This window comes from Cavia porcellus, unplaced genomic scaffold (assembly GCF_034190915.1).
Source record: "Cavia porcellus strain 051 isolate PalLab524CR breed Dunkin Hartley unplaced genomic scaffold, mCavPor4.1 scaffold_1, whole genome shotgun sequence".
Classification (NCBI taxonomy): Eukaryota; Metazoa; Chordata; class Mammalia; order Rodentia; family Caviidae; genus Cavia; species Cavia porcellus.
This window is the reverse complement of record NW_026947484.1, coordinates 188,605,269-188,632,283: the sequence shown is the minus strand read 5'-3', so window position 1 is coordinate 188,632,283 and position 27,015 is coordinate 188,605,269. Positions and strand designations below refer to the sequence as shown.

General features: G+C 44.7%; 1 protein-coding gene and 1 long non-coding RNA gene across 2 annotated transcripts in view; one reads left to right on the top strand and one right to left on the bottom strand.

Moving 5' to 3' along the window:
- Nucleotides 1-27,015, bottom strand: part of Gabbr2 (gamma-aminobutyric acid type B receptor subunit 2) — a 355,790-nt gene that overhangs the window by 306,365 nt on the left and 22,410 nt on the right. The window lies entirely within an intron of this gene.
- On the top strand, nucleotides 16,188-18,238 carry LOC134473972 (uncharacterized). The gene is made up of 3 exons (XR_010044493.1): nucleotides 16,188-16,277; nucleotides 17,185-17,282; nucleotides 18,105-18,238. It is a non-coding gene; the product is annotated as an uncharacterized LOC134473972 (long non-coding RNA).

Below are 27,015 nucleotides of genomic sequence, written 5' to 3'. Positions count from 1 at the left end.
AGAAACCCCACTGATGACCACTGTGCAATGCTTCCTCTGGGCAGAAAAGGACTAATGAGACAAGTCTGAGACTGCGTCCCTAGAAAAGCCTACTAGAGAACTTGGCCCATGGCTGGCATCAGGGAGCTTGGATTTGGAGAGTTCTCACTATTCTTACAAGTGGCTCACTTGCCTAAATTGTTTGTGCCAACAAACTGCTTATGCAAAATACCTGCTTTCCCACTGGGAGTGTAGGATTTGGATATGTGCCTACATGACCAGACCCCAGCAAAAACCTCAGACGTCGAAACTCTTTCATGGTAGAAAACATTTCACACATGCAGTCACAATTTGTCGCTGGAGGGAGTGAGGGTGTGACTCCACTGGGAGAGACCTTGCAGAACATTGCACCTGGTCTCCTCCCCGTGAGCCTTTCCCTTTGCTGATTTTGCTGTGTGTCCCTTTGCTGTAATAAATCATAGTTGTGAGTACAGCCATATGCTCAGTTCTGCGAGAATCATCACACCTGGAGATGATCTTGGAGACACACACATCCTCAGAAGTCCTAAAGACTGTCATAGAAAGTCTTGGCTCAGCAGCTATTGGGTGACATTTTCTCAGACCCCTACTTACCTCATACATAACATTGTTTCCCTGGTATTACAACGTGCCTTAAGTGGTGTGTCCAGAACTGGGCTGGATGGGACCAAGGCTTGGGCGGATCCTGGAGGACCATCTCCAAGTGACCCTCCCGTGTCCATCATGGCCTTGTGGGGCCTCAGAAGTGGACTCAGGATGATTGTTTGACCTTTCTCAAAGACAAGAACCTATATCTCTTGACTTTCTATCACCACTGATCTGCCCCAGAGAACACAGCCAGTCCAAATAAGCAGAAAGGGTAGGAAGGACCTATTGTTACTAGAGTCTAAGGAATAATAAATACGCTTTCTGTAACAAAGTATGCTCTCAAATAAACCAAACAAACACAAGCAGTGTACTAGAGCTGCTATGGAATCAGACACAGTCCCTGTACTATGGTGCTCACACCTAGGTTGAAACTTTTACTTAAGGGCTGGACTGCCCATCACTGGGACTGTTCGAGCAGAGGCTGGCTGGCTGCCCACTGGGAATTCTTGTCTTCTAGCATCTGACGCATGATTTGGTCATTTTACATATGCTGGATAATCCCAGGCAAGCATCCTGTCTAGTGATCTATATTCTTCCTCCAACTTTCTTCTCTGCTCCTCCAAACAAATCTCAGCCCAGAAAATGTACAGGTGAGCATCAGAGAAGATGCAGTGGTTCCAGGAAATACATAGCTTCAAGTCTGATCTCAGATGTACCACGCTAGCTCTGGGATTCTAGCAAGTTCCATAGCCCTCCACCTCTGTGTTTCCTGCTGTGTTAATACCAGGGAGATGAAATGGAACCTTCACCTGGGCCTGGGCCTGGGCCTGGTGCCCACCAGGTTGTGCCCAGTCCCCAGAATGCTGCGTGCTGGATGTACCAGTTTTATGAATAGGCCACCTACTTTTCCTTCCTCCTTCCAGTGGGAAGAAGAATTAGGTTAATTACATCAAGAAGAAATACAAGAGGGTAATAAGGTCTCTAATCGCATCTCCTGTTCACAAGTTAAATAAATGTGAAGTTCTCACTCAACTGATATTAAGATGTTTGACCTCCTTACCTTGAGTGTATGGCAGTCACTGAAAAGATCCCAGTTACCAAGGATGACTTCTTCTATGTAAGAATGAATATGATTTTTACACCATCACTGGAGATGTCACATATTAAATATGTAAGGGGTTTTCCTCCAACTAAGTGCACAACAACAGGAAAGACCACTTCCAACAGTTGTGTGCTCAGATCCAGGATTGTTCTGCAAGTCTCTCCCTGTTGCACCATTAAAGTATTTGTATGTTTATAATCATGCAGAACACATTTCTACCACTGAACAGCATTTTCAAGATGATCTCTGCCATCACCCTACACTTGCCACTCTAAGGCGAAGATGACAAGGGTGGGTGGGATTTCCAAATCTAGCTAAGTCCACAGCATAATCAATGGAGGAGCTTTCAAATATTCAGATTCCCAGGCCAGACCCTGATCTAGGGAATAGCATGACCCTCCTGAGAACAGGCACTGGCAATCTGAATTTACCAAGATCCTCTTTTGCCCAGGACTCAGTCTCACATCCAGCCAAGAACCAGCCAGAGTAGGTTGCATTTCAGTTCCTTCGAGAATTGATTGCACTTCTGTCTTTTGTATGATAACCTCAGAGAATGGATTCACAATAATAATTTGAATCATTCCCCAATTTCTAGACATCTGAATCATTTCGTATTTTCCTAAGTATGACTCTTTAAATGGGTCGTGCTGGCTATCATTTTTCTTGATTCACAGGCATCAGCAGAAAACAGAGAGAGCCCAAAGGAATATCCACATCCTAAAGGTCCATTAAAAAGTGATGGATGGCTCCAAATCCAGGTCAGTTTCAAAGGTAGATTTCTCCTGATTCATCTCTCAGTGATGAAAGGGCAGAGCTGGGTGGGTTTGATTTAAATCTGGCTGATTTAACTCACCAGTCAGGAGGACTCGATTTGACCAATTTTTCTCCTACAAAAGAGAAATATATGTTCTTTTGCAGAAATATAACCTTAAAGCTTCCTTTACAGTTCAGAGACAAATGTGGCTTACCTCTTTATTAAAAAAAAAAAAGCAGAGATTTTATTAGAATCTAAGCATCTTGGGAACGTCAGAGCAGGAAAGACACAGAGGTCACCAAGTTTCCCCTCATCAGACCCCACAGAAGCAGAGAGCCACTTTCTGAGATCACACTGAAAGTTTGGCAGCACAGGCGGGAACAGCTCTGCAGACTCTGGGGAGCTTTTTTCATCAGACCCCACTGCCCCCAGCTTGACCTAGCCCTCCCCAGGGCTGGGGCTACAAAAAAAATGCCTTCATTTTCCTTCAAACTGAAACTGATCAAGGCAGCAGCAAGAGAAGGAGAAGACTGTCACTTCTGCAAGCCCAGGACCAGAGTTCCAGTCACTTAAGCATAAAGCCCTGTAGCCACTTAAAATAACGTGTGTGTTTATGCCTACGGAAAAACAGACTGAGACACAATGAATGATTAGTTGAAGGATTTTATTCTCCATTTTCCTAAAGAGTGTTGTATTGTTGCAAAATACATACAAAGTTTACAGCCTCAAAAACACCAAAGCCCTTGGAAAGGGGCATTTGGGGAATATCAGGAAGACAAAGATGGCCATTTCCTGGGTTTACTTCTGCCAAATAACACCATCACCTATTTGGGGTACTTTTTCTAACAATGAGCATTCACAGCTATATTAACAAAATATAGGAAGAGGATTCACGTGTTTAGATTTAGATTGATACAGTGAATACTCTGAAGTTTACAATCTATTATTAGCTCCCCTGGCCTGTTTTGTTTTGTTTTGTTTTCTGAGACAGGGTCTCCCCGTGCAATTTTAGACTGGCCTTGAATTCATCGTGTAACCCAGGCAGATCTTGAACTCCCTGCAATCCTCCTGCCTCAGCCTAACAAATGTTGGCATTACAAGCGTGCACCACCACACCCGGCTCCTGACTTTCCTGTATACACTGCTACCCTGGAAGCCGATCAGGTGTGGCCTCCCTGCATTGCATCTGCTGGTAGAACTCTATCTCCACTTTCCATTTATTTGTTCATTCTTAATTTTTCACGTCTTGGGCCTGTCTTGCCAGGAATCAAAGTCATCATCTCCTTTTCACTAAAGAACACCCTCTCTTGAGCAGCGGTGTCTCACAGCCACGCCTGGACAGACTCCTGCTTCTGCCGCTTGCTAGCTGGATGACTGGAGCGAAGTCTCTTACCACCTGTTTAACTTCTGTTTCCCTGTCTTTATTATAGAGATTAAAAGAACAGTACTCACCCAATAGAGTTAACTCACTTTATATTTTTTAAAGACTTAAAATTGGGCCTGGCACAGAATATGTACATGTAATTGACAAATTTTAAAACACCTTTGCTAGCCCAAAAGTTAATGAGGTCATCAGCAAAAGCCCAGCTAGAGGGAAACACTACATGACAAATGACCTAGTTTCATCAATAACGAAATTACAAGGAGAAAGAGTAAAATAGAGAGAAATGTAGGTGGGAGATGAAAATGGAAACTTTAGATTAAAAGATGCCCTTAGAGATATTTGCACACCCGTGTTGACAGTGTATTTACGCACAATAGCCAATGGGTGGAAATAACCCAGGTGCCCACTGACAGAGGAACAGACGAGCAGGATAGGATGGATAAATATAATACAATAGATTCAGTCTTAAAAAGAAGGAAATTCCAAGACATGCTACATGAATGAACCGTAATGACATTAGGATACATAAGCCAGTTACAAAAAGACATCAACTATGTGATTACTTTTACAAGATAAACCTAGGGTAGTTAAATTCTTGGAGACTAAAAACAGAATGGTGGTTGGCACCCTCTGGGGGAGGAGAGTGGGGGACAGGATTTCAGTCCCAGACGATGAAACAGAGGTAGATGGTTGTGATGATTGTGTAGCAATGTGAATGGGCTTGATGCCACCAAATGGTTAAAATGGTAAATTTTATGTTATATATATATATATATTTTTTTTTGTCTTTTTCCTTTTTATCGGTACCAGGGATCAAACCCATGACTGCCTGCTTGCAAGGCAGGCGCTTATGCCGCTGAGTTAAATCCCCAGCCCCTATGTTATATATATTTGATCACAATTTTTTTAAAAGATGCTTAAGAGATATCCTAACCAAGCTGGGTACAAGGATACTCCTACAAGCCCAGCATACTGGGAGTCTGACACAGTAGGGTCACAAGTTCAAGCCCAGACTGAGCAACTTGGACTTAAGGAAACCATCAAAATAAAAAATTTTAAAAATGAGATGAGGACATAGCTCAGTACAAAGGCTCTGAGTTAAATCTCCAGTACTACAAAAGAGATCTACCTCTCAATCAACCCACAATGTGCGAACCTGATTCGACAGCAAACTTAAAAATTTATGACATTTATGAGACCATTAGAAATTTGAACCTTGACTGGATATTTTATAATAGTAAAGAATTAATGTTGGTTTTTTATTAGTAGTGATAATGGTGTTTAAGAGTCCTTATCTTTTAGAGGTACAAATGGAAATATTTATAAATAAAACCATGTAGTGTGTGAGATTAGTTTCATAACCAGGGAGTGAAGAAAGAAGATAAGGATAATCATAAAACAAGATTGGCCATGGGTTGGTCATTGTTGAAGCTGGCTGATGGGTAAGTGGAGCTTTCTATACTATTCTACCTACCATATGTTTGTGAGTTTCCATAATAATAAGGGCCAAACATTTTATTATCATTAGAGAAAGAGCTGTAATTTTGTGGATTAGCTCTGTTCTCAAAGGCCAGCTAGCATGGATCCTGGCACGCCAGTGATTTGGTAACTGTGCTACAGTTTAATCTGATTGGTTCCGGCTAACCCTGGATTCAGGGCCTAAGGCCCATAGGAGCCACGATTTATCCCTCCTGCCTTCCCTTATACTCTCTGCTCCCCCACGGATTCCCTTCCTTTGTTCACTCACCTAAGGTGCTATAGTAATAAACTCATCATTGTTGAGTACTTTCCAGAAATTATGCCCATTCTACAGATGAGGCATAATTACCCAGTCCCTGAAGGTTTATTGACTTACTCAAGTCAACAAGCAGCAAAATGGGGCCTTCAGCCTGGATCTGTGGTTAGATTTCTCCTCTTCCACCCTCTAAGCAGCCTCTCTCTCCTGCTCCCAGTCTCCTTTCACCTTGCAGCAACTTGCCTTCTTACCCTTCCCCCTCTTCCCTGCTCTTCCTCAGAATGAGTTTCTTACAGATCTTCCTCAGAGAGGCTTCCCCAGCCCTTGGCAAGTGAGTGTGATTTTTGCTCTCATTCCAGCTTCCATCTGAGGCTGTTGAGCCTCTCCCAGACCTGCAGGGTAGCAGAGCTCCACCAGGTAGCTTTACCAGGTGGACACCAGTGAAAGAGTTTTGTGCTAGAATAAATGACAGGACATTATGGCGGCAGTTCAACGTGGTGGAAGGCCAAATTGGGGATGCTTAGCCTGACGGCCCATGCTTAGCCTCCTTCTTCCCCATTACAGCTTCCTCCTTCCTTTCCCAGTGTGTGTGAAGAAAATTCCAATCAGCTCCTCAGACATCATCAATGCCCGTCCCAAGCACCACAACGGTCAAAGGCCACATGTACCCCATACCCCCATATCCAGACACAAGAGAAAGCCAAACCTTTGCTGGTTGTGGGCTCCTCTCCATGTCCTTTCAATAAAAAGGCCATTTTTATTTTTTCTTATATTCTGCTCCTTTATTGTGCCAGAAAACTCTACCAACCAGGAACCCTGCATCTGACATCTAGGTTTCACATCATGGTTCCCAAAAGTGGGGGTCTCAACCCCAGCGGCACACTGAAATCATTAAGTGCAGGGCCCACCTGATTGGCATGGGGTGGTCCCTGGGACATAAGTTCTGGTAAACTCTTCAGCTAGTTCTAAAATGTGGGCAGAGTTGTGGACCGCAGCCTCAGAGCCAATAAATGGAGCTCTTTTTCAGCTTCGATGAATGACTGAAACTAAATTAGCATTGGTGTAAATGTGACCCATCCACGAACTCGTATTAAATATTGGTTGAAAAGACAGATTCAGTTAGAGCACAATTTAAAGAAACGCAGCTTCCAAGTTCCCCAGGTAGAATGAGGTATTGACATCTGTCACCCTTTTACCTGCACCCAATCTAGAACGGACTTCCAACTCCTCTTTCAGGGTATTAATTCAGCAGGCACCAAGAAACGACAACTTCTCCCTGTCCCTGTCCCTAAGGGAATATCTCAGAGGCTTTCAAGGTAGGTGTGTAGACACATGCACGCATGCATACACATGCGCGCACGCACACACACACACACACACACACACACACACACACACACGAGCTCATACACATAAAAATCTCCACCCTGGCTTCTCAATAGCCTGGCGCCGCCATGGAACATATTAGCTGTTAGCATCTAGAATCGCTCAGATTATCCCCTTCCTACTCAGATGGGAAGTGGATTCATACATAACGCTGCCCTGTCACCCAGGAGAAGCTGAGTCCTAACATGCACAGAACGTGTGGCATGCCAGATACGATCTACGCAATGTACATGTCTTACTTCCCCATCCTACAAAGAGGGTGAGCCAGGATCTTTGTTATCATCTCACCCACAAGGAAACTGAGGCCTGGTGAGAGCAGTCATTTGCTCAGGTCATGAAGCTCAGCAGGGCTACCTGGGATTTATTTTCTGGTTTTCAGTCTCAAACTTCTGTGGTCTTTCCCTCTCAAGACTGTAACCATTTCTCCCAGACCCACCAACACGGGCAGACACAGAGCCTCAGGCCCTGCAGAAAGCAAACCTTCCAGGCAGGGGTGGGGCTGCCTGTATCAAGAAGCAGTTGTTGGGGCCCAAGCTTCACCAGCACTGAGGCCCAACAAGACCCCCTTACTTCTAGGTTGCTATTTGAGTGTCTGTCTCACAAACGAGCTCCTGTGAGGGCCCCAGTGAGGAGGAAGGGTAAGTGTTCCCTCCCTCATCATTCCGGTTAACAAATAGTTAACCCTTCCCGTGTGCTGCACACGGGCACTCGACAGTGCGTCAGTGTGCAGCCTCTGCGCTAGCAGCAAGATGAGCAACCTGGTGAGTACAACGAACAAGCACAGAGGGTCGGCCAGACACATCAAAGGACAGAGGGAGCGAGCTGAAGGGTGGAGGGAGAAACCGGAGTGAGGTCAGAGTCAGGGCCAACAGCCAGGGAGCAGGGAGCCCCTGGAGAGGGCTATGGAGAGAGTCCACGAAGACGTGACACAGGCACAGCACTCTATGCACTCTGGGAGAGGAGCCGAGCACCCATGTCACGTTGAAAGCCGCACCTGGATGTTCATGGCAGGTGCAGCTAAAACTGCCAAAACCTGGAAGCCACCCTGATGTCCTTATTAAGCAGGATGAATGGGTAAATAAGTTGTGGTACATCCAGTGGAATATCACCACTCATTGCTAAAAAGCAATGCGCCATTCAGCCACGGAACAGTGGGGGAGGGGACTCACTGCGGATTGAACCCAGGACCCGGTTTTGAGACTCAGTCCCACTGTTACTAAGTTGCCCAGGCTGAGCTCAAACTTGCAATCCTCCTGCTTCAGCCTCCCAGAACTTTCAATGTAGATGATGAATTGTGAAAGAAGTCAGTTAGAAAAGGCTACACGTTGTGTGCTTCCCACAATCTGATCCACGAGGCAAAGCAAAAGAGGGGACAGTAAAGTGATGATTGGTGGCAGAGGTTGGGAGGGTGAGTAGGTGGAGCCCAGGTATGCAGGCTGGTGAAGCTACTCTGTGTGACACTACGGTGGCAAGTGTGTGTCTTTCAAAGTTTTCCCAAACTCAAAGTGTGCAGCAGCAAGAGTGGATCTGAATGGGAACTGTGGGCTTTGGAGACAGTGGTGTGGCTGGAGGTTGCAACCAGGGACACTCGGGCGGCAGATGACAAAAGTGGTGAGCTGACCATGTGGGGACGAGAGACATATTCCCTCCTCTCCGTGTTTCTGTGACCCATATCTGCTCAGAAAATTATATCTTCAAAAGAAAAAATAGGTGCAGAATTTAGGGCTAAAAGAGCAAGGGGACTGCAGAGTAAGAGGTAAGCGTAGTGATGTCCACGCAGAACCTTCAAAGTGACACTACAGATTCTGATCTGTATCTGGACGGTGACACAAAGCCTCTGGGACCTAAGCAAAAGGGGACCATAAGACTTCAGTCTTGAAAACATTCTCCAGCTGGCAGGGGGTCAGCGTGGACACAGAGAGACAGTGAGAAGGCCGGTGCCATAGCCCATGAGCAGGATGCTGGTGCACTGGCCTGGGCGTGGCCACGGCAGGAAGAAGTCCACGGACCCACTTGGAGCTAGGAGGGATCCGTGAAGAGGAAGAATGGGGCTGGGCTGGCCTCTAAGCCTTGGCTTGCAGATAATGGATGGGTGACGGGTGGACCCCAAAAGAAATGCAGGACTGAGCTGCAGAACTGGCGGAGCTGCAGTCACATCCGACAAGCCTCAGCCCCCGACTACGCCCAGCTTTGTTGGTGCCTTATTGTAGAGAAGGAGAAAAAAGGAAAAAAATAGTTGAATTGATATTTTAAATAATAAATGGGCAAGAACTTCAACATTTAATTTCTATGTCACTAGTTTCAAAATTCACTTAAAACCTTCCTATAATCTTACCAGGTTTACATACACTGACATTATAACTCTCAAATTATTTCTGATCTAAAAATAATTACCCCATATATAGCTTTGCCTGAAAAAATGCTGAGAGAAAGCATTGGTGAGGGATATTTTTCTATTGCCAAAGAACAGAGAGCCAATTACCAGTTTGCCTGAACTCATCTCTTCCACTGAAGGACAGCCATGCTCCAGGGCCACTGAGAAACAAAGGTGGGCAACAGGACCGAGAGTCCTGTGAAGTGACTGCAGAAACGTGCAATTTGAGGAGATCCAGAGAAAAAGGGACTATCAATCACAAGGCCAGTTAGCAGGCAGCTGGGCAGGGGGCTGGCCTAAGTCAGGTCGGTCCTTTATTCTGGGTCAGAGGCTGCAAACTGGAGACTCTTAATATATACCCAACCTTAAAATATATTTTATTTGAACCACACAGCACTATTTTAAAAAACTGAGACAACGCTTTCAAAAATCCATATTTCTGGCTTAAGAATCAGCAGATCTGTTCAAAGTGGGTTACACTCCCTCCAATGCAGTGAGGAGCTGCTGAGCCGCCGGGCGGCCAGGGCTGCTGAGGGCAGAGCTCTCCCACCGCTGCGGTCCCGTCACTGCGCCATCTTTACAGTGCAGCCCAACTCTAAGCGTCAGGTGACATTTATCACTGCAATTACAGAGCTGTTTTCTCATGGTGAAGAAATATTTCTCTGTAAGCACGTCTCTATGAAAAGCGGAAAAACAAAACATAAACCACTGGAACTGTATGTTTCCAAGAGAAACAGAAAAAGCTCATTTCTTAATGGTACTGAAACCTATCCCTGCAGCTGTAACACACAAAGGGTGTTCGTGTCAGTTTCCCTCCCACCCCCTCTCGGAGTGCATTTTCATGATCTGGAATGGCCCCATTGGCCCCAGATGCCCTTGAATTTGCAAGTTCTCAAGGCACTTAGGCCCCAGGCCAGAGACGAAGACATAAAGCAGGGAGCCAGTTCAGGAGGAAGGCGTGAGAAGAAGGCCTGGTCCCACACAGACCCGTGTTCCGTTATTAGAGCCAGCATCCAGGGTGACGGCCGGCTCTGCAGTCTCAACAGTAATGACTGTGATGGTAACAGTCATGGGCAGCCTTTCCGAAGCACTGACGAGGCAGTAAGTGTCACACAAAGCGCTTTACACATATTCCTTTAAATCATGTTATGGGCCGCAAATCTGGACATCTGAAGAAGTTAAGTTGCTCACCTCTGGTCATGTGACTGACAAGCCAGGAGTCTAAGGTCAAAACCCACAGTCCACCACAAGGCAGGGTCCATTGAAGATACACAAGGAATCACGAGATATTTAGAAATGCAGGTGCCTGGATCCCTCTGACTTAGTAATCTACAGTGAAGTCTAAATGTTATTTATGTTTAAAACTGCCCCATATGCACACTGTCAGTGCAGAGTCACTGAGTCACAGTGTTGAACGAACACGTCCTGGAACGAACAGGAAAACACAAGTACACAACAGACTCGCTTCCCCATTAGGAGCAGTCACAGGGACCCACGTTCCAGTGGTCACTTCACACGCACACCAGTGCCTGTTCCAATCCATCACCCTGTCAGCTCTGCAAAGAGGGAACCAGTGTCTGTCACACAGAAAGCAAGTCTTAATTCAATGGGCATCCTAAAACACAGGTCTTCCAAGAACCCAGCAACAATCGCCTTCAGAGGGGGACTTCCCTCCAGAGCTACGTGTACAGAGAATTTTGTTCAAATAACTCAGGAAGGAGAAAGTCCCGGACTTGGTGGGGCAGGGGGCACCATGTCATATCACAAGCGTCGTGTCAAAGCAGTGGCTCGCTGTGATCACAGGTTACATTAATAGGAGTTGTGGGAGCCTGACTGGCTTACCCAGGAGACAACTGCCCGAGCCAATAAGAAGCAAAGGAGGCAGATGAGGACAGCATGAGATGCCATGCCCTGAATCGTAAGGCTTTCCTTAAGAGAACTGCTCTTTCACGTATTCAAAGCCAATTTATTCTCCCTCTGGCAAAATACTCCAAGCCTGATCACATGAAAAATTCACTTTAGAAAGCTGTAGCAATGGTATTGCCTCAGCCAAGAAAAACTACTCTATTTCTTGTGAAAAGTTGGAGTACTTTAAGTATTAGGGATGATGATATGGGTATGGTATATGGTCTTACTTTGGCTACTAGGAAGCTCAGGGCCAAAATTTCTCACTTTAAGGTCTTCTGCATACATTTCTCTGTACTTCATTCTGCTCTTCATTTTATGATTCTCTTTTTTGAATCATTAATCTTTCAATTCATCTACTTACTTTAAAGCACATACTATGGAAATTTTTATTTTTGTGTTATATTTTAACATTGTTTTATTTACTACAACTAATTTAAGATCAGCAAACTTTCCCATAAAGGCCTGTACCAGTAAATATTTTATTATTTTCAAACTATATAGTCTCTGCCATGAATCTAATAGGTTTCCAGTAGGCTTTGGAGCCTGCACTGAGAATTCTCACAGTGGAGCATTCTAAGGCAGAGAGTGTGAAGACTGTCACCAAGACCACCTGGACTGGAATGTGGGAAGGGCAGCAGTAATGCAGGAATTGGAGAGGTTCTGAGAATCAGATGGTCGTGTCTGGGTACAATCAAAGGGCTGGGAGAGGCCGTGCGTATGATTACTCCCCAATTTGAGAGGAGTGTGACTGCCAGAGATTCTCCTTCATAGCAGGTAAAGAGACTCACATTTCACACATCTAAAGAGCAGAAATCGTTGAGGATCAGACCCAGGAGTAGTTTAAGAGGGAAGCAAAGCTTCAGGAAAGGTCTGAAAATATCTGTGGTGCTGAAATCAGGGCTCTGATTGGGGAGAAAGCCCTTAAGACTTGGAACGGAGACATTGGGTTGATGCTCTTGAAAACCACGAGTCCTCAGACTCTCCTTCATCTGCTGGGCAGGCAGCAGTGACCTCCTCCTCCCTCATACAGGCTTCCGATGTCTCCTAGCTTAAAGAAGATGCAAATGCCATGCCCACCCCAAGATTTGTCCCCTAATCATCTGTCCTGACTGCCAGCCCAAGGGCAGAGTCAAATCACACCACAGCCCAGAGGAGCCCAGAAAGAGCCTGCAGAGGGCCAACACGTGACCCACACCAAGCTGCAGAGCCTGGCCAGCATGTACCGAACAGCCAAGAGGTGGTACCTGGACTTGGGTTCTGAGATGGAACACAAGGCAATGAAAGGGAGGAGCCTCTTTACCCCATAAGCACCCCATAAAAAGGTGTGGAAGTGGGATCACACAGGTCAGGGAAGTGGGCACAGTAAAGAGAATACATTACCCAGTCAGGACACCTCTCCAGGTGGGGCCGGGGAGGCGTGTGGATGAGGGGCATCAGCAGCGTGTGAAGCCAGCGCTGGCCCTCTTCTGGGGGCCACACTGATAGGAAAAAACACTGTCACAGAACTAACCTTCCTGGCAGCAGTGGGAATGATGGAAGCTTAAATAATAAGAGGTCAGACCGCAGTTGGTGGGCCAGGTCCACAGAGGCCTAGATTTAGGCTCAGGAAAATGCAGTGATCCTCAGGGAAGAAGAGATGAAACAATATTGCTTAATTTACACAGCCAAAACAAGAAAACTGACAGCAGGGAGCTGGGTTGGTGGTATGTACCAGGTACTTAGATACTTGGAAGCCTGAGCCAGGAGGATCACTTGAGCTCAGAAGTTCAAGGCCAATGTGGACAGCATAGCAAGACTTTGTCTATAAAAAGAAAGAAAGGAATGAAAAAAGAAAAGAGAGGATGATCAGGAGGCTGAAGGCAGCTGCCCATTAAAAAACATCATGATCCTTTGAAATTTATGGGCCGGAGATGTTTTGTAGACCTGAAAGAAAGGCTATGTCCCCCAAGGAAGGACCCTGTGATGCCACACCAACTACATATAACCATTCCCTTGGTCTTTCCCCCAGGGACCTACGTAATTTATACAGGTAATCATAAACTTAGGGAGAAAAACACCAGACACTTATTGTATTGTTAAGTACAAGGCTGAGTTGGTATTGATACTGGAAAACCAACCAGTACCATGATCTCCCCCCATTTAAAATGGTGTAAACACAAGTAGCTAGACAAAGGCCCTCTGCCCCGGGTCCAAGTCATAACGAGTCTTCAAGGTCCACAGTCACCTGTCACCAGATCTCAAACGCATGATTGGCAAGGCCATGCCTGAGAGTTGGCAGGCCCCCACACTGATTCGTTGGCCTGTGGAGTAAAGGCTGTCATGGTGAAAAAGCCAAGTGGAAGCTTCTAGAACTGCTTCTCCCACCTCCCTAGGCAAGATCCTAAGTCAACAACAACATGGCACCCTGCTAGGGGTGCGAAGAAAAAGGTATAAAGAATAAAAGTTTAGTGATCTACATTATATTCCCCTTAAAGAGTCTGGCCCCTTAAAAATCAGATGGATCTGGGGGTGACAGTGAACTAATGCAAACTCAATAAAGCTGTATCTTATTATATTCCTAATGCCAGAGCAGTATATTTGCTAGACTGGGTTAATAAAGCCTCAGGTCCATGGTATGGGGCCATCAATCTGGCAAATTCATTCTTTTCCATCCCATGAGGAAGAAGCTGTCTGCATTGAAATGGAACTAATGTCAGCATACATTTATGTCTTTGTCCAGGGCTGTGTCAATTCCTTCACTCTTTGTTAGAGTCTGAAGGGACCTGGACTATCTAGGCATTGTACAGAATACTATAGTGGTCTTTTATCTCAATGACATCATGTTAGTTGGGCCAGTTGAGCAAGAAAGGGCAAGATATGACACTTGTCATGTACTCTAGAAGGAACTGCACAAAGCCCCAAAGATTTGAGGGCCTCCTACTATGTGAGTGAAGTATTTTGGAATTCAGTGGTCTGAAACAGGCTGAAAGAGTCTCTCTGCAAAGGAAAGAACTAATTCTGCATCTCGCACTTCGCCACACTAAGAAGGCCTCCTCAGGTTCCAAAAGCAACAGATTTCACACTTAAGAATACTGCTCTGACCCATTTGCTGACTGGCACAGAATGCTGCCAGCTGTGAGTAGATCCCAGGGCAGAAAAGCTCTCTGCAGCAGGTCCAGGCTGGGGCCCAAACAGCCCCAACGAGTCAGCCGTATGACCCAGTAGACCCCACTGTACTAGAGGGACCTGGTGGGAGAAAAACACCATGTGGAGTTTGTGTCAAGCCTGAATAGGAGAATCACAACACAGACCCTAGGGTTCTGGAGCGAGGCCACGCCATCTGCAGCAGAGAACTACGCGCCATTCGGAAGCAGCACTTCATGTGCTCCGGAGCCCTGGTGGAGATGGAGTGTCACCTCCCACTCACCAGGGCTGCTCGAACTTCTCACATTGCTGGGCATCCAACCTGCCGGCAGCAAAGACCAAACCTGAGCCCCCATATGGCCAGCCTTTAAGGCATCCAACTCAGCTCCTGGAGACAGTGGATTCCATCAGACACCTCAGCCTCAGAAAGTGGAGCAATGGACTTGACTGTAATGGATGCTAGACCTAGCATGGGCTTACTTATATTGTCCCTGGGGCCCTCGGTAGGCCAATATCCAAGGGCTTACAGAGTGTCTGACCCTCAAAACCTCCTCACATCTACATTCCAGCAAAGAAGTGTAGCAATGGACACATGACTGTGGGATCCACTGGTCCTGTCATAGACCAAATCACCCAGAAACCCTCTCCCTGACCTGGTGGTAAATGTCCTTCTAAAGACTCAGGGGCCAGTTTGGAGATGATTCCCACAGAACGGGGATACAATCCAGGATGCAACCTAACAAGCCAAAAGGAAAACCAAGTGGACTATGATTGTATACTGCTGTGTCCCCACAGGTGGGCCATGTGGGCCTGAGACCTCTGCCAGAGGCAGCAATGGCCCCACCTGGCTCCTCACAGTGATCTACCTGGAAAAAATGTTTCTGATCCTGGAAATTTCAGGTGCAGGGTCCAGAGCAGATTTGCCCCAGAAGAACGCACAGAACTCTCCTGTTCCTACACTGTCCAATATGGAGCCACATTTGAGCATGTAAAATGTGGCTAGTGGAACTGAAGAATGGAATATCTAGTTCACTGAAATTTAAAGAATTATTCATGGCTAATCACGAGTTAGGGTCCTAATTCCAAGGGAGAGTACTTTCAATGTGGGGTACTGGTAAGAGTCCCATTAAAATTTAATGACTACCTGATCACTTCATACTCTGTGCCATGATCCCAACAGGCTAGGAGAGGAGACTCTTTGGGAGAGGGGCCCTGGAAGAGAGGGTGTTTGGTGCCCACTGAGTACAGGGCAGCAGTCATGGCCTGAAAAGAACATAGGGTTTTGGAGACCAGAGCTCAGAGCCTTCAGTCCATCCAGTAAGGCACCTTGGTCAGCCCAGATGCTGAGGCCTGAAGAACAGAAGACAGAGGAGAGAACACGAGCACAGATGCCTCCCATGACCAGCTGTACAGATAGGGACAATAGTTTGTCCTGCTAACTTCCTCTTAAAGTTTCCCAGTGAACTTGTTATGCAAAGGAAGTGGACACACTCTGGGATGGGCATTGCAATGCACTGTCCAGGTCCCCACTTTAGAAGTCATGTACCTGTTGTCTCCCAAGCAGGCCTCATCAGGAACTGCCCTCAGCCAGGTGAGCCGCCTTACCCAAGTCTGCCTTCCTCCCTAGGCATAGTCTAGACACAGTAAGGATTAGCCTGGGAGTGTACGGGCCCGGCACCCTGCACTGATTCAGGACACATCACAGTGGTTCTCCCAGGGTAGAATCCCCAGTGGTCCCCACTGAGACCTCCTGCACCATGTGCAGTGTCACAATGCTGCTTCCTTAGCCCACTTCATGCCACCGCCCCCTTGTCCGCAGCTTTGTTCCACAGAGCCCCCTGCCATGTATCCTCCTGCCTGAAGATCTCCACTTAGACTCTGGTTCCTGGGAAACACCTAAGCCATGTAAGTTGCGTGTATCTGCTCTAGTTTTGTTTACTTCTGTAGTGGATCCTGTGGGACTTTGCCCAGTACCCTCTGCTGGGATAATCTGCCGATCCCCAGGTGCTGACTGCTCTAAACAGAGCCCTTTCCTGGAATTTGGCACTGTTCCCAGGGAACTCTCTCATGCCAGGGCACAGCTTGTGGCTGGTAACCAGCCGGGGCTGGGAAGCAGAGAGCCAGGCCCACCGCCTCCACTGGGACGGAATTGGGTGGCCTCCGGCTCAGGGCTCCCCAGGCTTAGCTATGGTGTCAGCTGAAAGGCAGTGCCAGGAGAACTCATGCCTGCCACCCCTCCAGCCGGCTGTTGCTAGCACGTGACTCTTCCAAGTCCTTCCCAAGAAACCTCAGCACAAGCTTCCCCATCCCACAGCCCGCCTGCGGAATCCAAGTTAACATAACTATAGTTCTGGCTTTCAGACACTTAACATTTTTCAATTCAAATCTACCAATATTTTGGGGATGAAGGTGTTGCTGCCTCTTAGAATCAGGCTTAGACAATCCCACAGTCCACTCAATTGCACTGGCAGCCACAACTCCTATTACAGCTTTTTCACATTGCACTCTTAAATCTGGAGATCATCTTGCTCTAAGACATGTAAGGTCTGAAGTACCCAATACTTAAAACATTTTTATTCCTTTTTTGTGATAAAGATATAAAAAATGTAAAATTTACATATTAACCATTTTAAAGTGTTCAACTCAGTGGCGTTAAATTCATTCATAACTGTTTTTGCAGCCACCATAATAATCATTCCCCTTCTTCAACATCACAGACTGAAATTCTGTGCCGTTCAATGGCTTCTTTCTCCCTTCCCAGCTCTTAGTATCCACCACCAACTTCTAGTTTTCATGAATTTTCTTACACCAGGCACCTCGTATAATTAGAGGCCTAAACAAGCCCTCGCCGCTCACCACACACCGATGCCTGGAAGCCATGGCAAACTGATTCTCTGTCCAGGGGCTGTGGTGAGATGATTTTATTTCATTTTGTTTTGTTCATAAGTTTGTTTAAAATTGAAATTAGTTATTAGTTTTTGCTAGATAGTATTAAGTAGAGCATAATGTTGAGTTAATCTTTTAGATTGTAGTAAGATGGCAGTGGCTTAGTGGCTTCATATTGATATTATTTGTATGTATTTGAGCAGTAAGTGGTTGATTATCTTTTAATTAATGCACTTTAAATAAGGTGAAATAAATGTAGAACACAAAGTGAACTGCTTAATGGTTCAGTACATACTTTACTTATTTTTAAACAACATCGATTTGTTAAAAGAAAAATGTATGATTATTTAAAATAAAATTTAAAACCAGAGTAACCAAAACAAGGAATCACAGTATCTGCATTACTTAGCATCATGTCCTCAAATTCCATCCACATTATACCATATATCGGATTTTCTCCATTTTGCAGGTTAAATCACATTCCATGGTATGTGCCCAAGCGCGCACACACCCCAGCTCTGCACTGTGCTTCCTGCTCACCCACCAACTGACATTTGAACTGTTTCCACCTTTTATCTATCAGAACAGTGTTGCTGTAGACATTCACGTACAGATACATGTCCAAGTCGGTGTTTTCAATTCTCTAGACTACATAGCCGGAAGTAGGGTTGTTAAGATTTATAACTCTATTGTTGTTTTGGAGACACTGCCACATTTTTTCCACAGTGGCTGTGCTGTTTTACTTCCAATGAAGCAAAAGTGTTCCGTTTGCTCTACACCTTCAACAACACCTGTCATTTTCTGTTAGCTTTTATGTGATTTGTTTTGTCTGTTTTGTTTCATTAGAGCCATCTTAATGGGTCTGAAGTGGTACCTCACGGTGTTTTGAGTCACAGTTCCCTGATGATGAATGAAACTGAGCATCTTTGCATGGATTTATGGGCCATTTGTGGATCTTCTTTGGAAAAATATCTATTAAAGGCCTTTTTCTATCTTTTAATTTAATTAATTTAACATTTTAGTTTTTTTTAATCTGAGCAACTAGTCGCCCTCCATGCCCTTTGTTGAAGACTCAGGTTTTATTTCACATACTACATGTATCATTTAATAAATTACTGTATTTATTTGGGCACGCTTTTGGAAATTCTTTTTTGCTCTACTATTTTCTGTTTCATTTTGGTTTTAGAGCATACTTTTAATTAATATCCTTTGTAAGTCATCCTAACTGTTGCTGTTTTTTTTTTTTACATTTTAGGCTGGCTAGATGTATTTTAGGAAGAAGGGAGATTATTAATACTATAAATCTTAATACTATATTACTGAGTTATCATTCCACAAACACATATATGGTAGTCTTGCTGGGATCTAAGAATCCACAACAGACCGGGGGCTGCTATACACTGGTACCTGCCACACATAATCAAGGAAGCGTACAGGTGCAGGCAACCATAAACACTGTCACTGAAAACCAAGTCCAAGCAGTGAGGAAAAGCTTCCTAGAGGAGGTGATATGTGAACAGGATCTCAGCTAGGTAGACACAAGAAAACTCAACTAGGAGAACTAGGCAAACGCCTGGGGTGGGGCCGGGGATTCCATCCAGGCGAAAGCAGCACCCAGCCTGCATAGAGCGGTCTCCAGCTGGAATGGACCAGGGCAGAGGGCCAGGGCATGCTGGGCAAGAATCCAAGGGCCTCTTGAAGGATTTTGGACTTTTTCCTAAGAGTAGTGGGAAGCCATCAAAGGCTTTTTTAAAATTGAGATGTAGTTTACATATTTCCCAATCATCTTTTGCAAAGTGAAGATTTTAATAATTTTGAATATATTCACACATGCAACCACTACCACGGTCAATGTGAGAACACTTTCGTCACTTCTAAATTCAACCTCAGATGTTACTTCCTACCTCCTGGAATGGCTACTGTCAACAACAAAAACAGAAGAAACAACAATGTTTGTGAGGAAGTGGAGAAATATGGTCCCTGCAAATATAAAATGGTACAACCATTTTATATCTGGAAAACAATATAGTGATTCTTCAGAATTTAAACCTAGAATTATCCTATGGCCCAGCAATTCCACATCTGTGAATATATCTTAAAGAAATGAAAGCAGGGCTTCAGAGAGAGATGTGCACACATGTGCACTCAGCAGCACTATTCCCAAGAGCTAAAATTTAGAAGCAACTCAAGTATCAGTCCACAGATGAAGGGACAGAAAAATGGACATCATTTGGCCTTAAAAAGAAAAGAAATCTTGATACTTGCTGACACATGGGTGAGCCTGAAAAGATTCTACTAAGTGAAAAAACCCAGTCACAAAAAGACAAGTACTAGATGATTCTCCCAATATTGTGATGGTGGTGCGGTACCTTACGTGGTCCAACTCATAAAGGCAGAAAGCAAAGCAGTGTTTTTCAGAGGTTACAGGAGCAGTACATAAAGTTATGGGTTAACAGGTAAAGGACTTCAGTTTTATAAGATGAAAAGATTTCTGGAGATGGATGATGGTAACAGTTGTACAATATCATAATTGTACTTAATATCACTTTGTGTACATTTAACTATAGTTTACATAGTACGAGGTATATTCACAATGTCAAGCGCCCAATCTCCAGAACTTTTCCATGTTTGCAAAACTGAAGTTTTATACCCACGTAACTCTGTATTTCCCCTCCCCACCCCAGTAACCTGTCTGTCTCTGTGACCTTACAGCTCCTGGCTACCTCACATAAGCTCAATAGGACAGTATTTGCCCTTTTTAGGGACTGATTTCTTTCACTTAGCACAGCGCCCACAAGCTCCATCCGCGTTGTAGGATGTGTTAGAATTTCTTTCTTTTTGAAAAAGAACATAGAAAATCCTTTTCCTGACTAGCACAAAGCACAGGTGTATCTAAACCACTTTGAGTTCAGCACTGAACTCAAAGCCTTCTTCAGATTCAGCTTCTCAAGGTCCTTGTGAGTCGGAGCCCGCTCTGCCGCGTGCACACAGAATTTTGCTCTGCTTTTCCAAACTTATGACCTGGAAGCCCTCAGCATTTTTCTAGTGGACAGAATATATCTCAAGCAAATCAGAGGGTAAGGGAGATAAGGGCTTTCTACTAAACTTGCTGTTTGCTATTTGCGGTTCCATGTTTCTTTAATTAAATTGTCTCTCAATGAAAATTAAATGCTTTTTCTCAAAAATCAGTCTGAACCTTTCAATAAAACTTGATATTCTTCACCACACAAAAGTTGGTCACCTCTCCCTTCCTTAATTCTAAGAATTCCCTGATCTAGCCTGAGAGATTTGGCAATTTCTACTGCCTTTAATCATCTTGCCAGGCATATGACAGGCAATCTTCTGTATTCACAATAATTTTATTACTTCATTATGGGGTGATCTTTTAGAGCAGATCATAAGCAATAATTTAGGAGTCTGAATGTACATGAAAATTCAAGTAAGTATAAGGCCTCCAGTGCAGTAAGTGACCATAGCAACCAAAGTGGGAAATACATGTCACCCCATCAAAATACAGACAGTGATAATCTCCGGCAGAACTTACTCGTTGCCTGCCGGCAAGAAGCATCCTAGCTGGAGAATCATTCAACATGGAGTGAAGATTTGCTCCTTAGAATCAACATATTGTGCTCAAGTCACAAAACCAAAGCGCAAAGAGTGGACAGTCAAACAATGACAGTACAAACCATTCTGTTTGATGAACTAACACAAACTTAGTAGTGTGGTTATCTATCAACTAGTGTTTTCTTACTGTTCTTTTTTTGAAATTCTGTATTATTTCTACCCTTTTCTGCTTTGCGGTTTTCTCTAAATAAGAAAAAGAAGATACGGTGCCTGTGCAGAGCAAAGGGACTATAAGGCAGGTTTATGTATAGCAGCAGAAAGTGCTGGCAGGTGCCAAGAAAACAAAACACAAAGCCAATAGCTGGGAACGGAACTCAGTGGCAGAACATTTGCAAGGTCCTGGATTTGATCCTCCACACAGGAGAGAGAGAAAGACAGAGACAGAGACAGAGAGAGATAGAGAAAATAAAAATAAGCCAAATTAATAAATAAACAGCAGACACACCTAGCATGTCCATACTCAAAAGTCCTATGAAAGGCAAAAAACTCCCAGGTGGTGGTAGAGGACAGCTAATAAAGAAGATCTAGAATCATCAGTAAGATGAAATTTAAAATCCTCTTAGGACTTGTGTCTAGATGTTCCCCCAGAAGCCTTACTTATCTGGTCACAAGTGAGACTTTCTCAGAGGTGATTGGTCTAGAGTGTGTGATGCTGAGAGTAAGAGTATATAATTAGCCAGACGTGGTGGTGCACTTGGGAGGCTGAGGCAGGAAGATTGTTACAAGTTTGAGACCAGCCCGGGCTACAAAGTAAGCTGAAGATCAGTCTGAACTGCACAGGGAGACCCTGTCTCACAAAAATAGTAAGTGATTACTAAATCAGTCCACTGGTTGGTTGGCATCACCCTAATCCAAGCACCCTGGATAAGATAAAAGGTGAAAAAGATGCTATTTTCTGCTTCTGAGAAGTCAGCCAATTATGGACTGAAAAGTCTACAAACGCTGAGCTAAATAAACCTTTCTGTAACTTTGGGTGTTGAATACTTTGTCTTAGCAATGAGAAAAGTATCTAAGACAAATACCAAATCTTAGACGATGGGGTGTTAGCAGTGCTTACCTCGTTTACGTTTTTACAAGTTTGTTATTACTATTATGTTTGCAATATGTAGTAAGTGTATTCTCATGGATCCTTTCTACTTCCCCTTTCCCTCTCCTTCGAGTCTCCCTCCGCCCCCAGATGTCTCTGAGAGGAGCAGATAAAGGCTCTTATTGTTTGTAAGTATTTCCTCATTTCTTGTTCTTACAATGAACATATATACGAAAAGGGCTTCATAAGCTTAAAAACAAGGAATAAAAACATTTTGGGGAAAATGCAATATGGCCAATCTTTTAAAAGAAAATACTTTCGGTGCACAAATATAGAAAACTTAGTTCCCTAAAAATCAGCACCTTAGTAGAATTCATGCCCTAAGGCTCCTGAGCAAGCGAGGCATATGTGAAAAGGAAGAGCTTAGTGACGGCCAGAATCATTTTCACTTTGCTATAGACCTGTGCTCCACCAGTAAGCCCTTGTCTGACCCAGGCTCCGCACTAATAATTCAGCTGCTATCTCTGAAGGTCACTGGAAGGCCTGTTGAGGAGACAAATGGTAATGGTTTCTTAAGGACAAAGCCTCGTTTGGGACCCATCAGTCACAGAAAAACCCATCCACACACCCACATCCATCTTCTGGGGAAGGAACACAAAGGTTTATAAACTTTGCTTAACAAGTGAGCATTCTCCTTCTTCAGTCTCAACCCATTCCGCCTCTGTGGGTCTTTCTGTATCTGTCATTTTCTAGGAAGAAACAGGGAAGTTTAGAAACTTCTCTTACCAGCTCCCCGCTGCTGATCCAGCACAGTGCCCAGAACACAAGAGGAGCCTCACGAATTGCCACTAATGGGCATGGGAAGGCAACCCTTTGCAGGATCCCCGTCCACACAGCCCAGAAATCCAGGAGATGTCTTCAACCATTTTCTGAGGGAACAAGAGCACACTCAACCACAAACTGTGCCACAGAAACGTTTGGGCCTGCTTCACTGGGTTCATTTCTACTCCTGGTATTAGTGCTGACTCCTGGTCTGGGGACCCTGAAGGGGGTGCCCTGGAAGGTGAGGTGAATACGGATGACAGAGCGAGAAGCAGTAAGAGAAAGCCCTTGCAACAGGGTCCAGGCTCATGGTCAATACAGCAGCATCTCACCCTTGGCCCACTGAAAGTGCAGGGCACACCGCGTGTGACAGACGGGAGAGAGGAGCTGCCTGCACAGCACAGTCAAGGGTTAGGGTTAGGGTTAGGGTTAGGGTTAGGGTTAGGGTTAGGGTGAGGGTTAGGGTTAGGGTTAGGGTTAGGGTTGGGGAGAGGGTTAGGGCTAGGGTGAGGGTTAGCCTTAGGTTAAGTCATAAGAGACATAAAGATGCAATCAAGAAGTTTGAGTGATTCAAGGAAGAGGTCATGAGCCAAGCAATGCAGAACCTATAAAGAGCAAGGAATTTCCCTTCAGAACCTCCTAAAGGAAATAGTTCTGCCACATTTAGACTTTAGCAAGACTTCCTGTGGACCCTGGACTTCTAGAGCTACGGGATAATAAACTTGTGTGGTTTAAAGTGTGTGGTCATTTGCTATTGCATCAATAAGAAACTAATACGGCACACCATTAAATTTAAGATAGCCAGGTGGTCACACAGTGACAGTGTCACTAATTTTTTTTTTTATTTAAAAGGAAAAAGAAAAAAAACAGAACAAAACAAAACAGTGTAAGGGTACAAGTAATACAGAACTATAGAAAAAAAACAGTAAGATATCACCGGTTAATAGATCACACACTATCATCTTTGAAACAGTGATTCAGATCACAGGATCAAAGCATACAAAATGAACATTCAAACAGTGAGACTGCAAATGTTCAATGATCCAATCAAAAATATTAATATGGTCATCTATTTAACACACCTAAACACACTTGCTGTTGTATCCTTTAGGGCACTTTTTTTCCCTCTCTTTATTACAACAAAATTTAGTGTCACTAATTTCTAAGTAATTCTATTTAAATTAAGTGGATGTGCTATGTACAATTTCTGTGCCATTGCAGCTGTAGAACAAGGTTCTACAAGGTCTTGATTTCTGCACTTCTGTTTTAGCTTGTGTCTAGATGTCCCCCCAAAGCCTCATGCACTCATAGGTGGGATTTTTCAGAGATGGCTGGGTCTAGTGTGTGTGATGTTGGAATTAAGGGTATGTGATTACTAAATTAGTCCATCAATTCGTTTGGTATAGCTCTGGGTATGGGTCATGGGAGGGCCCACCCTAGGTGTGTGTGAGTGCTACCTGCCCTAAGAATTTCGACATCGGATAGAATAGAAGGGACAGAAAGAGGACTGCTCTTTCTGTAACTTGGTGCTTTTCCATTCTCCTGCTTGCTGCCTGCCATAAACTGTTTCTCCTCTGCCATACCACCCTGCTCTGGAGCCAGCGTCCTATGAGTGAAACCTCCACACACTGTGAGGTACAATAAAACTTTCTTCCTTTAACTTTGGGTGCTGGATATTTTATCTCAGCAATGAGAAAAGTAACTAAGACTCTTCCCCTACCCTACTTCTGGATGGTAACAAGGTGTACCACTACCCTCACTAAGCCATACTATTGAAGACCGACCCTATAGCGTAAGGGAACAACAGGCAGTGAGGAACTTGGATCCCTGACTGACCCTGTAAAGCAGAGATGCCCCGCCAGCCTGAACCAACGACAGGTGCTATGGGAAACAGGTGAGCAGGTGCCTCAGGACACAGGGGACCCTGTGAAGCAAAGGAAGAAATTCTAGATATGGACCGATGACCTCAAATAGTCATTGAACAAATACTCCCACTCCTAACCTCCCCTGCTTCATGGACCTATGGAACAACAGGAATGACACGAAAGGTGAAGCCATCTTGTCACATGTCAAGAGGATTATTGCACCATCTGGTCCCAACTGTGTTACCACTGCCCAAGTGCACCATCTGCGGCAGCTATTTTGAGCTCAAGAAGATGGTGGGCCTGGCCACTTGCATGCTGCCAGCTCCAGGCTCATGCCCAGAGGCAGGTGTGCTGGCAGCCCCCAGACTGCCACGGCCTTGCTTCAGGCAGCAGCCTGGTGGAAAATGAATAGTCCCAGACCTTGGTTCCTCACTTATTAATAACCCGAGGGAGGGCACCCAGGACAGGTTGACCACATCTTGTAGGTGGGTGAACACTTTTGTCAATTTTTCTATTTTTTTTTCTTGTTTTTGTGATGGTTGTTGGCTAGGTTTTCTATCTTTTTAATATCTCTTTCATTTTCAGCCAGTTATGCCTCCTCCGCCAAAAAACACAGAAGAAATGAACAAGAAAAAAAATACAGTTTGGAAAATGGCCCTAAAATACGAGTCCAATCACATCATTTCCCTGTTCAAAATCTTCAAATATTCCATGGCCATAGCATCCTCAGGCTGCGGTCACTGCCCCTCCCTAAGGAGCCCTGCACCACTCCACTCTCTGCTCCAATCACAAGGGACCCTACTGTTGTGGAAGTCCCCAGCTCCTGCCCAGGGCCCCCAGCTGCTCTCCCACCAGCCCCCACATTCCCAATCTCTCTCCAGTGCCAACTCAGAGGCCTTCTCTGGACAATTTTAGAGAGAACCCACCTACGCAATGCCATGGTCATTCATCCTTAACACTCCTTTGCTTTTCTAGGACAGATTGAGCACTCCTAATCCAAAAGATAAAAAAAGCAGGTATGATCCAAAATCTAAAAATTCATAGTCAGAAATAGTACTGATGCCACAAGCTGTCCACCGAGGTGTGGCTATATCACTTTGCTCTTTGGTGGTTCAATGTACCCAATGTTTCATACATAAAATTATTTAAAATAATATGTAAAATCACTTTAGATTATGTGTATCATGTGCATATGAAATATAAGTACATTCATGTTTAGATTTATGTGTCCCTCCCAAAATATCTCTTTCTTTCCTTGATCCCTACCCCATAGTGGAAACTGAACCTAGAGCCAGGCTCCTCTAATCAGCTGCATCTTTGGCCCTCCATCCCTCTTCATTTTATTTTTAAATAAGGTCTCTAGATCTAGAGTAGCTAGGGTTACCTGCATGTTCTACCGTACCCAGTTGCTCCCAACCATTCTAGATAAAAGATGCTCAATTGCCTAACATCTTTTTTAACCAGATAGATAGATAGATAGATAGATAGATAGATAGATAGATAGAGATAGATAGATAGATACTGGTACTGGGAATCAAACTCAGGACCTCACGCGTGGCAGGCAGGTGCTGTGCTGCTGAGCTCTATCCCTGGCCTAAGATAGTATTAACACGTCATTTGTCTGTCACTTGACTGGCATGCAAGCGCTCTACAGGTGGAATCATTGTTTGGTTCACCCATCCATGGAGGTGCAGTCCCCTGTGCCCATCCTCACAATACTAACTGGCACATGATAAATGAATATTTATTGAATATATAATGCACCAAAATTGCCAATATATGAAAATCTAGTAATAGCCGGTACTTATAATTTTTTGGTGAACTCATCATTTTGAGTTTATTTTGATCTTGATCATATTTTCAACCCAAATGCTTTAGAACAACTTGTTTTCAGCCAAGACAACTGACAGGATCCTGAGGGTTCTCCCAACTGCTGCCCAGCTCCAACCAATAGTACTCTCACCACCTACTTATTTAGAAGGCAGGTCTAATTCTCCAAGCAAAACTCAACCATGGCAGTCACACCTTTACAGGGAGGTGCTTTTGCTGGGAAGCCTGCTCACCAGGCAGCAGCTGGAGTAATCATGAGGTTGGTAATACCACAGCTCCACAAGGCTGCAATTAGCACTTGACAGGCACTTTATGGCCCGCAATTTAAATGTCTATGGTATTGTAATTCAGTTCCTCAGTGAGGCAAACATGATACTAACCTCATCTCAGAAACTGGATGAAATGCCTAGTCTCGGTTATGGCCTCCTAATTAGTGCACATGGGGAGGGGAAGCTCCACAGCCATCCCATGTCCAAATTTTCACAGCGTTTTCTCGTCCACATCCTCCCCAAATTCATGCTGAGGACTGGATTTGCATCCACTGGCCACAATACTCGTACACTGAGACTGCCTCTGGGAAAACCAGGAT